The sequence below is a fragment of the Rutidosis leptorrhynchoides genome, chromosome 1 (assembly GCF_046630445.1).
Source record: "Rutidosis leptorrhynchoides isolate AG116_Rl617_1_P2 chromosome 1, CSIRO_AGI_Rlap_v1, whole genome shotgun sequence".
In the NCBI taxonomy this organism is placed as follows: domain Eukaryota; kingdom Viridiplantae; phylum Streptophyta; class Magnoliopsida; order Asterales; family Asteraceae; genus Rutidosis; species Rutidosis leptorrhynchoides.
The window spans coordinates 46,420,695-46,435,481 of record NC_092333.1 but is presented as its reverse complement, the minus strand read 5'-3'; positions in this window follow the sequence as shown (position 1 = coordinate 46,435,481).

Below are 14,787 nucleotides of genomic sequence, written 5' to 3'. Positions count from 1 at the left end.
TTATAGTAAAAATTCTATGGCGGTGGAATGGTGTGAACGGAGAAGGTTGGCGGCCGTCATCGTCATCAACTTTGCTACTTCCATATGAGTTGTCAAGGTTGCCTACTTTGAATATCTAGAAGGTGGGCTTCTAGATTGTAGGCTGGAAATCTTCAATTAGAGCTAAAACATGAAATAAATGTATCTTATAAAATTGTACATGTCACAGTTTTGTGTGATTCTTTTTTACAGTAGTAATTATTATATATAATATAATTTATAATTTATAAATTATATTATATAATTTGATAGTCTAGCATTCATCATGCATATTGTCTCGTCTTGTAGCCTTATTGATTCTGTTGGACTCAACCATTGTACTAATCGTCTCTTGAAAAAGCTACTGTAGTTAATGGCACTAATCGTGATTGAGTCACGGACTAGATCTGATCCGGTAGGATCTTAATCGTGTCTTCGAGAAACAAAGAAAATGGGAGGTGCATGTGGTAGAAGATTTGCACAATATTTTTCTCCATGATCCTCTCAACAAAAATAATGCAACGTGGGGAGGTTTAAAGATGGTCATCCCACGATCCCATAATCATGCATGTATGTGCTATATGGAGAGCATGGCATCATTTACAAGTTTAGCTATAAATATTACTGTAAATGATATAAAAAAATGAGGGCCTCTAGCTAGTTTATTATTGTACACAATGTAAAACTAGAGAGAAAATTTAAAATAGCCTCAAACTACTCAATGAGAGTTTGAGAGAACCAAAATTGCCTTTAGTATTTTGTATCATGTACTAGAGAGAACATATGTCTCTCAATTAATTACTTTATGTTATTGTAATTGTATTGAGAGAGAAATAAAAACATATCTTTTACTCTAATATTATTTTGTCATTCTTTTTCCTTCTTGTTCCAATTCGGTAGCTAAAAATTTGATACCCTTACGAATGGCGTTATGTTTCTAATTCGTAACGGATCAAAGATATCAGAGGGGTTCGTTCCCGCGTGTGACAAACTAAAAAGAAAGCTTCCGCAAGTCTGTTCAAAGTTTCATAGACTTGGCCAAGAGGGAGAAAAAGAAAAAGAAGACAACACATAAAAATGGGTATGAAGAGAAAAAAAAAATTCAACTACTTGCCATGTTTACATAATGTTAAACATGAGAATATTCTCTCTTCTTTTGTTTATAAAAGGAAGAAGAAGGAAAAAAGTCCCATAGTCCCATAAAAAAAAAGAAAACGTATTGGGAAAACATGGAGAAAAAAAGAGAGCCTTCTATTCGTTAATTAATTGTATTACTCGCATTATAAATACAATAGCATGGAAGAGAATAAGAACTATCCTGGAGTAATCAAAACTCATTGTAAGGATCGTTATCCTCAATTATGTTTATAAGCTCAACAGGAGTTGAGCCTCGCCGGAGAATGGGAGGAATGATCCGGTAGGATCTTAATCGTGTCTTCGAGAAACAAAGAAAATGGGAGGTGCAGGTGGTAGAAGATTTGGTTACACAATATTTTTCTCCATGATCCTCTCAACAAAAATAATGCAACGTGGGGAGGTTTAAAGATGGTCATCCCACGATCCCATAATCATGCATCTGTGTTATATGGAGAGCATGGCATCATTTACAAGTTTAGCTATAAATATTACTGCAAATGATAGAAAAAAAAAAAAAGGAGGGCCTCTAGCTAGTTTATTATCGTACACAATGAAAAACTAGAGAGAAAAATTTAGAATAGCCTCAAACTACTCGATGAGAGTTTGAGAGAACCAATATTGCCTCTAGTATTTTGTATCATGTACTAGAGAGAATATATGCCTCTCAATTAATTACTTTATGTTATTGTAATTGTATTGAGAGAGAAATAAAAACATATCTTTTACTCTAATACGGAGTATTATTTTGTCATTCTTTTTCCTTCTTGTTCTAATTCGGTAGCTAAAAATTTGATATCCTTACGAATAGCGTTGTATTTCTAATTCGTAACGGATCAAGATCAACCAAAAAATTTGGTTGCAGTCAGTCGACACGCCCAAATTTGGGTGGTCAGACTTCATGACTACTAATTAATTAGTACACTTTCCTAATCAAAAATTGGATTATAGTTGGTTGCAATTGATCTTTCTATCGTGTAACAATAACAAACACCGAAGAACAGGTAGCTTCATTATCCATGTCAAAGGTTTTCGTTAGAATACATTTAGTCGCATAAGTAATCAAATTCAGGGGCAATGGCTAAGGCAGCCATACACAAAGGAAAAAAAAGAATAGAAGCAGCATCAAACGACCCATATGACAAAACAATCAAACATTCTACTATGAAGATAAAGTAATAAGAATTCTTGAGAGAATCATATCGTAATATCATAATTTTAATTAAAATATGATAGTTAAACTAATATGAAAAACATAAACTTCAAATGAACATGACCATCTCTATTATATTGGATGTGTGAAGGATATCAAAAACAAAGAATATTTAGTTTGCAGCTTTAAGCTACGACGCGGCTCCTTCAGCCACGACATGGCTTAACACTTGAAATTTTCTGTTTTGAGATCATGCTTTAAGCCACGACGCGCAATGGCGGAACTACGATTTTTTTCACCGGTGGCAAAAAAAAAAAAAAAAAATAGAACTGTAGCAATTTTTTTGAACAAAATATGGAGGTTTTGAGGCAAAAAATTGAGATTTTTAGACAAATTATGAAGATTATTGGGAAAAAGTTGAAGGTTTTAGGGCAAAAATTGAAGAATTTTGGGCAAACTTTAAAGGTTTGAGGGTAAATTTTGAAGGTTTTAGGGCAAAATATGTAGGTTTTGGGGCAAAAAAAAAATCCACCGAAGGCAAAGTCGAAAAACTAAAATAATTTTACACTGAAAAAAAATCCACTAGGGGCGGGCACCCCTACCCCCAAGTAGTTTCACCAATGACGACGCGGCTTAAGCCTATCCGGGAGCCTGGCGAGGAAAAACGCGTTTTCTTGCTCTTTAAGTTGTTTCCTTGTTTAGATTTGCCTATATAAACACCATATTGTAACCCTAACATATGTGCACGAAATTAATAGTGAAAAATCTCTGGTTTGCGCCCGTGGACAAAACCATTCTCCGTGTTTTGGAGTTGACATATAATCACGTTAAATCCCGTGTCATTTTATGCTTTATATTTATCGTTTATGCTTTTAGATTATTCGTTTGTCGTTTGTGGATTGTTTGTGATTGATGATACCACAATCCCATGTTATTGTTTGGGTCCTAAATCCTAACAAGTGGTATCATGAGCTCAAGGTTTCGAGTTTGGGAGCGATGACGAATTTGAAAGCAAGTATCTTCGATATGGTTGATTATTCGGTTTTTTCATCAAGGTTAGATCAAACGAAGAGTTAGGGATTTTGTTTGCAACATGTATCGAGACCAGGTGACTTAGTTGGTCACGATGAACTCATGGGTATGTCTATGTATCCAGAAGAGTTGATCATACAAGATTCGGGTATCGGTTCTTGGAAGTTATTTTGTAATCCGGACGTTGATTGCATTATGATGGTGATTATTTTTCGCGAAGGGTTACAGAGTCAGAGGTTATGTTGATGGGTTCGTTGCGGAGAGATTTTTTGGGAGATCCGGGTGTCGGATTTGAGTTCTCGTTCTTCTCGATCCCGTGCGAAAGAATGATTGAACTTTCAAAATTCGAAGTTCCAGGAGCTGCTGTAGTAGAAAATTCGTAGCATGTTCGTTAACCGTTGGATTGACTTGAATTTTGTGTGTGGATAGTAGACTTACTGATCTACACATAGTAAAAATTTGAGGCTGATCTAACCATTGGATCTTGAGGTATGATTTTCCGAATCTAGGCAGTTTTCAGGATGAAGTTTTTCGGGTTTAACGACGCGAGCGCGAGATGGTTTTGTCTCGGAAACTTCGAGTGATGTGAGCTTTGTTTTTAGAGATGTGGGTTTATTATGGAAGCTCAGGAGGGTGTTTTTCTCTCGGGTTAGAGCGGTTGAATAACAAAGAAGATGCATCGGGTTGAAAGTCGATAGTGGGAGCATCGGGGAAGTTTCGTGCTTGCGGGGTTTGGAAACGGGATGACCAAAGGTGTTTGGTCAATATTTCATGGTTTATGGAATATGTGGGCGGATTAGATTTCCTTGTCACTAAGGAAATTGGTTGTCGAAGGGAGTCGGATAAAACGCGTTCGACGTTTGCTCGATTCTTGGTTGATGTTTCAACAAAAGGAGCGATTTTCATCGAGGGTAATCAATTAGAAGTCTTTAGGTGATGGAAGAGGGGCGGATAATCGTATAAGTCCCGGAACTTGAGCTTTCTAGGATCGTTGAGGGTGTCGAGAACTCGGTATGAGTTTGGTAACCGACGAAGGTTATCGAGCTAATGGGAGTTATTCGACTAGTGGAGTTGTGGAGATGGTGATGCGACGTTGTCTCCGATGTTCTCAAGATTAGTGTGATGATTCCGGGTAACACTAGGGCTTCGAGTACTTGTTTTACTCTCGCAAAGAAATTTGCGCCTGACTGGTGGTATGAACCAAGTTTCTTCTCGAGTAGCCGCGGTTTTATTTCTTACTCGTATAGTAGGAGCGTTCTTGGGATGAGAAGATGGGTTTGTGAAATTCATAGCTATGAGGAGGTCAGTGAACCAACGAGAAAGTGAAAAGTTGAAAAGTTAGTAGATTTCGAGGTTGTGACTGCGTTCTCACTGAAGCCTTGATGGAGAGTCTACGAGGGCGTCTGTAGGATTTTCTGATTGTTGGGTAGCAAAAGCATAGATAGACGGTGAAATTCTGTACGAGAGTGATCATTGACATGTCGGTTCGGGATTGGACATGTCTAGAGTGATCGGTGATGCGGTGTAGTCTCATGAAGAATTCTATAATTGTAGAGTCGCATACTTCAATTGGTCTTCTGGTGTAAGAAGATGATCTTCGTGTTAGAAGATGGTGGCGATAGAAACCGAGATGGCCCAAGCTAGTAACTATGAGATTGGATTATCACTCAGCGATGTTTTTTGGTGTCGAAAGACTTCACTTGCTCATAGGCTAACGAGTGAAGTTCGGCGTGATTCGGGTGTCTCATCTGGCGGTATCAAAAGGAGTTGGTAATCGGCTAGTCTAGAGTTATTGTGGGTTTGTTTAAACATAGTGACGGGTTGGCGAAGGTTGTGTTTAGATCATCCTTCAAGTGGGAGATTGTTGGATGTGTGAAGGATATAAAAAACAAAGAAGATTTCGTCTACAGCTTTAAGCCATGACGCGGCTCCTCCAGCTACGACGTGGCTTAACACTTGGAATTTTCTGTTTTGAGATCATGCTTTAAGCCACACGAAGCTCATCTAGCCACGGCGTGGCTTAAGTCTATCCAGGAGTCTGGCGAGGAAAACGTGTTTTCTTGTTTTTTAAGTTATTTCCTTGTTTAGATTTGCCTATATAAACACCTATTGTAACTCTAACATATGTGCACGAAATTAATAGTGAAAAATCTCTGGTTTGCGCCCGCGGACTAAACCATTCTCCGTGTTTTGGAGTTGGGATATAACCACGTTAAATCACGTGTCATTTTATGCTTTATATTTATCGTTTATGCTTTTAGATTATTCGTTTGTCGTTCGTGGGTTATTTGTGATTGATGATACCACAATCACATGTTCTTGTTTGGGTCCTAAATCCTAACATATTATTCTATTTTATTAGGTAATCAAATCAGAGTAATAAGGAATAATTTTAACATCTTTTCCATTTTCATTACACATACAGAGGCCTAAAACGCATATGGCACTACTCGATGGACAATGCACCGACTTACAGTCCGCATCTGATTGACACTTAAGTGTGTGAGAAAATTGAAGATGATTCACCATCATACATGTCAGAAACAAGAATGAAACAGACTAATTATTCACTAATAAACAAAACATATATAGGTATTGATACATATATGTAGATTAAGAAAAGGCTGATGATATATCCACTCTTTAAATTAATAGATCCACACAAAAAACCTAATATACCTTTAAATGGTGTGTTGCACGATTTTAATGTTTGAATTTATTTGTAGGTATTACTGGATATAGTATAAAATAAGTGTGGATTTATCAAATTTGTGTTTGGAAATATCATTTCCCGAAAAAATGGTAATGATAACTAACAAGTAGTGAAGATCAAAAGAACCATGAAAAAAGCGATTTGTGAGATATTTCTCTTCATCCTTAGGAGCAAAATGTATTTGTCTTTTTCACTTTCAAAGTGGAATGTAAGATACGAGTAGCTTATATATATTTATATATAAACTTAGATATGCGTTTCAGAATTCGAAAACTCATCATAAATCTTCGCTATAATTTATCTATAATTTCCTTTAAATTCCTATAATGATGATGTCATCATTACACAAATCTATCCTTAATTTTCCTTAATCCTTACATGTGATGATGTCATTAACTTTTACTAATTGAAATTAAAAAATAAATAAAATTAATATTTTCAAATGATGCCGTCAATTATCGTGATATATGTTAAAACACCCCTATTAATTAATATGGAAACAAAACAAAAATGTCTAAGTAATAGGAAAATTTAATTGACGGTATATGCATGTGTACATCGAATTTATCACAAGTAACAAATATTTTGTAAAAATACTAAAAAATACTTACTAATAATCATCCTTTGCAACTTAATTGAAATTTCATATCTCACAAATCTTCTATTTTCATATCTTCACAATATTTAAAAATCAATTGAAGTTATCACATTTTGCATTAACAGATTACACAATTTGAAAATATCAAATCTTGACAAGTTAAAATTATCATATCTTTAATTAGGAAGTTCTACAAAGCTTATAAAATGAAAATGTTACATGTATGTTTCTATTTTTTTTTAATTTTTAAACAATAAGTGTCAATTTTTTACATCGTTTTGAAACTTAGTTATATCATACTAATTAAATTTACGTCTGATATTAAAAACATTATATAGTACTATACACTTAAACAATATTAGTTTTATTTTTAACAAGCAAGTGATGAAGGTGAGTATGTCAACTTCTGTTGGTATGATCAGCAAACATGAGATAATCATCCACTTATTTTAAACGATAACTTCAACCTCACTAGATTACATTGGTTTGCAAGCTTCTAGCTAAGAAAGTTTTTGAATCACCGATATATTTTAAAAATTATTTAGATTCTTCAATTATCTATTTATTTACATGTGTAAGTGGTGACTACTACTATTTGTTCAACATACTCAAGTAATTTGTTAAACAAACATATAGTTTCTTCCACTTTATTATATTTTAGCACTTGCATTTTCATTCATACGCTAATGCTATTTGCCTATCTGATTATCAACATAATCTTAACTAAACGACTTTAACATTTACATTTGTTTAATACCTAAAACATAGAAATTCAACTATTTCATTTAAACAAATTAATAAATTCGTGGTTTCACGGGTCCTTTCATGCTATTTACAAATGGTTATTTCTTTCCAAACACTGCTACACGTATTTCTTGAATTGTTAAATATATAAATTAAGGAAAAAAAAAAAAGAAAAGAGACAACTCAAATGTCAGCGCATAAATAGAAAGAGTCGTGCCGAAAAAAGTGCAATTTCATGCTTTTGTTCCTAATTGGGTAAACCGGCTCATTCGCCTTTACCACTTCACTCTGTTTGTCGGAAGTTCCGGCCCTCCTCAAGGATAATAAATAAATGTACAATATAAGCCGAGAATCTCCATTAAAGCTTCTTAAATACTCTGTATATTTTTGTGCAAACATATATATATATATTTTTTAAATACTCCGTATATATATATATAACTAGTGAAATGAACCGTGAAATCACGGGTTTGTTTAAACGAAACAGTTTAATAATATATTTTATGTATTAAGAGAATATAAATGTTAAAGTCATTTAGTTTAATGACCCGTGAAATATCAAATTTCGACTAAGAAACTTATCGTTGTTTTTACAAATATATTGATGTACTTAACTTGGTCAGAATAAATGAACTACCTTGATATACTTAACTTTGTCATAAAAGTCTACATTACAACCTTTTATTGAGACATGTATTTCACATACATATGTAACGTAATTAATCTCGTAAAAATACCCATATTTGAATAATAATGATAATAATAACTATAATAACTATAATTATAATTATAATAAATAATAATAAAGTTTTTTTAAAAATTGAGTATTTATATTTTTAATAATAATTATTAGTAATAACAAATGTCTCTTGATAAATTTTTAAAAATTAAAATACAATTATTATATGAAGGTTGTACAATATGCTTCTAAGTTTGTACATGTGTTTATGGGGTGATTTGTAAATGATTGTACTATTTGTTTTAAAGTTTATACATATGGTCATCTGAGTGTTTTATCATAAGGTTGTAGATAATGCTTCAAATATTGTACATATGGTCCTGAGGGTGTTTTACCATAAGTTTGTACATAATGTTTCAAATATGGTATATTTGGTCATGAAGGTGTTTTATGATAAGGTTGTACATAATACTCCATATATTACCCATATTTGAATAATAATAATAACATAATAACTATAATTATAATTATAATAAATAATAATAAAGTTTGTTTAAAAATTGAGTATTTATATTTTTAATAATAATTATTAGTAATAACAAATGTCTCTTGATAAAGTTTTAAAAATTAAAATACAATTATTATATGAAGGTTGTACAATATGCTTCAAAGTTTGTACACGTGTTTATGAGGTGATTTGTAAATGATTGTACAATTTGTTTTAAAGTTTATACATATGGTCATGTGAGAGTGTTTTATCATAAGGTTGTACATAATGCTTCAAATATTTTACATATGGTCCTGAGGTTGTTTTACCATAAGTTTGTACATAATGTTTTAAATATTGTACATTTGGTCATGATGGTGTTTTATGATAAGGTTGTACATAATACTCCATATATTATAAAATTAACATGTTAATATTTTTACTAAATACAATTAATTATTTTAATGACATCATCATGAAGACTTAAAAAAAATTTAAATTTCTTTATTTTTGATTTTTTTAAGCTTAGATAATCTTTATTTATGATATCATTAAGTAGATTTAATTTAATTATAAAAGTAATTCTATTTATGACATCACTTACATGCGCTCACAGTTTTTCTTTTCTTTTTTTTATTCTTTTATTGAAGAAAAAAAAAGGTAATTATTGCATATCATTTTAGGATTATAATAGAACTTAAGATGTATATATGACATGTGTAGTGTGTATTGCGTAAAAATTAAACAAAATTGCAATCTGGATTTCGATTTGAATTAATTTACTTATATTAGTTAAATGTTAATTAGAATCATTATCATTAACTACTCCAATTAACAACCAAAAATACGCACAGCTTTGAATTGATTTAGTTATCAACTAGAATCATTAACAAGGTAACAACCAAAAATAACGCACGTTCCAATAGTGTCGATTTAGTTATCGACACCTATCCCGAAAACATTACTTTTGTGAAAATTTACTTTTAAGCCCGATGCTAGTTCATAACACTTGAGTAAATTGCGTAGGTTGAAGGCATTTGTTCGGCTAATCGTAGAAAAGGGTTTATTCTTAAAGCGGATTTTGAAAAGGCCTTCGATAGTTTGAATTGGAACTTCTTAATGGATGTAATGAATTGATGGGGTTTGGTTATAAATGGAGAAGTTGGATTCTTGCATGTTTAAAGTAGGCTTCGATTTCTATTTTGGTAAATGGTTCACCCACATCCGAATTTCGGCTTGGAAGAGGAGTAAGGCAAGGCGACCCGCTCTTGCCTTTCCTTTTTATTTTAGCGGCCGAGTGGTTGAATATTCTTACTAAAGCGGCTTTAGATAAGGGGTTATTTAAAGGGGTCGAGGTTGGAAAAGATTAAGTGGTTGTTTCCCATTTTCAATATGCGGACGATAGACTTTGCAAGGGATTTGTTGGGCCATCTCATGCTTGGGTCCAAATTCAATAAAATGCCACCGACCCCTTTTACTTGTACTTGTCATACTTGGCCCAACAAACGGAACAAAAGATAGGCTCCTAAATTTTGTCTTCACGTTTCATGAACTTGTTCAATACGCGAGTTCCATATTTAATACGCGACAAAGTCAGCCAAAGGTTTTTATTTTTAAAGTTCACATCTCGAGTTAACACTTCACGTTTTGCATTTTCTTGAAGCACATCGCGTTTCACGAACATATATTTAACTTTAATATTTCAGCATTGTCTGTTAAAAAATAGAAAAGTACCTGCAAGTTTGGTGTTACCATTTAAGGTAATTTGATTATTGGATCAGAGAAATTTATTCTCATCACATCCAATTCAAGGTAATCACAAGGTATCTTTGAGCACAGTAAAGTCAGCCACAAGTCAACATAAAAGAGCAGCAGATTCAATAACCAAACGGATACATGGTCAGGCACAAAGCAACATTATTCCCATTATGTAAAGTGATTCCAAAAGCATTTTGTATCCATACTTTAGATAGGAAATAACAGTTACAATGTTCTAGTATAAAACAACATGTATTGTAAATGTATAACTCACTTAATCATTTTGAGATAACTGATAATCATAAATAAACATTATTCTATATCATTTTAATCTTTGAAAACATGGTATCAGAGCTAACGGGATCGATCCTTTGATCAAGATTCGCGTTTTTATGTCTCAATCATCTACCACGAATATAGCTACCATGTCTAAGATTGACGGTAGCCCAGAATTAATCCAAGTTGCCATGTCAATCTTAGACGGCAGCTCAACACATGATGGAAGAAGTTACCTGGAAGTTCTCTGTCAACCTTCAACCATTGCTGGAACAGAAGAAGTCACCATAAGCCATCACAGACCACCACAACCCTTAAATTGTGTTTATTGTGGTATGTTACATCACATAATAATTCAATGCTTTAAGCTCATTGGGTAACTTAAATGGTGGAACAAACAAAAACATGGCAGGATGGTGACAATAACAGAGACAACCGGCGACCACCATGAGGTTACCGACAACGACATCTCCAAATCACCTCAGAGTCTGTTAAAAGGTACTTCAAACTTTAAACACTTACCTCATATGGAACATTTGCCTTAATTAAAAAGGGAAAGACCCAAATCGACCAAATCTGCCAAATGGGTAAGGGTCAAACCCTTGAACCTTAAAACCACCTACGCACATTAATTAACGGCCAAGGGAACAAGATCCCCTGTTCAATCGACCAAGAAAGAAAAACCAAAACAGATCCCTGAATTGATTTCATTCTTTCACCAAAATTGCTTTCATAACCTTTAAACGAATGAAGAAAGGGAGTTAAACCTTAATCATGTTTCAGTTAGTCCTAAAATTATAAAACCCTCTTCTCAATCTTTATCATATATTGATAAAGAGAAAAGGGTGAGAGACAATGGAAAATCTGGGGATAAGATGGAACGGTTTTGGGAAAGGAGAAAGAATACGTTTTCCAAAATCTTGAGTGTACCAAATACGCCTCCCAATACGGTTACTGTTCCAGATACATTAAATCAAGAAATAAATAAAGAGGATAAAATAGATGTGGTCAACTGTATATCTATGGGTGGTATTGGGCCGATTTAAAATAGGAACATGGACCAAGATGTAATCATATGGTTGGGCCATTTTTAAAGGGGGGACATGGACTGAGATGTAATGAGTCCATAATGGCAGATTCAAAAGGGATGGGATGCCCTAATAAATATAACTTGTTTAAACAAAATATTGGATCTGGGCCAGAACAAGGAAAGGTTGATAATATGAAATATCAGGCCCAAAAATCAAAGTGTTTTGTTAAAAAGGTCCAAAAGTCTAATATTTTCGAAAATAAAAATTTAACTAAAACCGAAAAAGCCAATATTATTTCTAATAATGTTAAGAGTAACGAATGGATTTTTGATTATGGTGCTACTCACACCACGAGTTTTGAAAAATCCGATTTTTATGCTGAATCAAAACCTCGGGTTAGTAAAATTCAAACGGCCAATGGAGGTGTTGTTCAAGTTGAAGGGGGTGGAAAAATTGAAATTACTCCGACCATGAACTTATCAAATTGTTTATATATTCCGACCATGTCCCATAAACTTTTATCCGTTAGTCACGTTACCAAAGAATTAAATTGTTCCGTTTTATTACACCCCACTTTCTGTATCCTTCAAGATATCAGATTTGGGGTAATTATTGGGCGTGGTACCGAACGGGGAGGGTTGTATTTTGTGAAAGAAGTTACCCAACAAGGTACCGTGATGCTTGCTCACGGAACACCCACAAGGGAAGCTTGGTTATGGCATAGGAGGTTGGGTCACCCATCTGTCGGATATTTACATGCTTTATTTCCAAGTCTTTTTCCATCCAACGTTACTTTAAATTGTGAAACTTGTATTTTGGCTAAAAGCCACCGAAGTACTTTTAAACCTAGTAATACAAGGAAAGATGTTCCTTTTGCTTTAATCGATTCAGATGTATGGGGTCCTACACCAGTTAGTGGAGGGAAGAACTTCCGGTATTTTATCCTATTTATCGATGACCATTCACGCATGACTTGGATTTACTTTTTAACTTACAAATCGGAAGTTTTCGAAAATTTTTCCTTTTTTTATAAAACGATACAAACACAATTTAACAAAAATATACAAATTTTGAGATCCGATAATGGGGGTGAGTTTGTCAATACTTCAATGAAGCTTTTTTGCGAAGAAAATGAGATTATTCACCAAACATCTTGTGCCCATACTCCCGAACAAAATGGAGTAGCCGAACGAAAAAATCGTCTACTTTTAGAAATGACGAGAGCTTTATTAATTGAATCCAAAGTTCCGAAGAGTTTTTGGCCCGAAGCCCTTGCTTCCGCTACCTATTTTATCAACAGTTTACCTACTAAAGTTTTGGGCACAAAAACCCCTAAAGATACGCTTTCCCAATTCCATACCCTTCCGACTTCATTTAGCATTGAACCTCGAATATCTGGGTGCTCGGTCTTTGTCCATATTCCAAAACATGAGCGTTCCAAACTCGATCCATGTACGGAAAAATGTGTCATGGTTGGCTATGGAATAAACCAAAAATGATATCGGTGTTACAGTCCCAAAATACGTCATGTTTTTACCACAATGAACCGTGATTTTGTTGAAACTGAATATTTTTACAATAATACCCAACTCACGAGTGAGGGGGAGAATGAAATTAATGACACTCTAAGTTAGATGACATGGGTCCCACATCAAATACCTCAAACACAAAATTCTGAACCACCTCAAACACAATAGCCCGAGTCAACACAAACCCCGAACCTATACAAACTCCAACACTAAACCCCGAGCCAACACAAGCTTCTGAACCCACCGAAACCTCCTCAAACAATGAACATCCAGTTCAAGAGGAATAAAACAACACAACTTCCGATACCGCAAATGAAAATGAAACCACAGATAGATATGTCTTACCTCAGAGAGTCAACAGAGGTATACCACCAAAGAGATGCTCTCCAGAAAAAGAAGCTCAAAGATCAAGATACCCAGTTGAGAATATTGCACACGAGAACCTATCAAGTGAAGCACGGAAATTAAATGTTGCTTTATACTCTGAAGAAATTCCAGCTACAGTTGATCAAGCAATGAAATCTGACAAATGGAGAAAGGCCATGGAAGAAGAAATGGAAGCACTCAAGAAATGTGATACATGGGAAAAATGTGTCATTCCTCAAGGAAAAAAACCAGTAGGGAATCGATGGGTGTTTACAATAAAATATAAACCAGATGGTACCATTGAAAGATACAAAGCCCGGCTAGTTGCCAAGGGATATACTCAAAGATATGGAACAGATTATTTCGAAACTTTCTCTCCAGTTGCGAAAATTAATACCATCAGAGTTCTTTTCTTAGTTGCTGCAAATGAAGATTGGCCACTTCACCAATTTGATGTGAAGAATGTCTTTCTACATGGTGAACTAAAAGAAGAAGTCTATATGGAAGCTCCTCCAGTATTCTCTGAAAACTTCAAAAATGGTAAAGCTTGTCAACTTAAGAAATTTTTATATGAGTTAAGACAATCCCCACGGGCTTGGTTTGGGAGATTTACACTATTTATGAAAAAATATGATTTAAACAAAGCAACTCGGATCATACTCTCTTTTTTAAACAAAAAGAAAATTTAATTACATGCTTAATCATTTATGTTGATGATATGATAATAACATGAAATGATAAAGAGGAAATTTCTAGCTTAAAAACGAACTTATTTAAAGAATTTGAAATGAAAGATTTGGGCAGACTTAAGTATTTTTTGGGGATTGAGGTATTACGATCCCAACAGGGAATATTTATCTGTCAAAAGAAGTATGTTCTTGATTTTCTTGCAAAAATATGTATGATTGATTGCAAACCAGTTGATACTTCAATGATTCCAAACCAGAAGCTATATATGGAAGATGAAGCTGATCTTGCTGATAAAGGGCAATGATAATGCTAAAAACGAACATATATTTCATAGCATTATTTCTCAAGAAAGACAAGCTTTTAGTTGCAATTGTTCTATTTACAAGTGATATTCGTTTAAATAATAAAAGGTGAAGACAAAAGACAGATTCGACGAATTGAAGACGCAAACGACCAAAAAGCTCAAAAGTACAAAAGACAATCAAAGAGGTTCCAATTATTGATAAGAAACGTCTCGAAATTACAAGAGTACAAGATTCAAAACGCAAAGTACAAAATATAAAATTGTACGCAAGGACG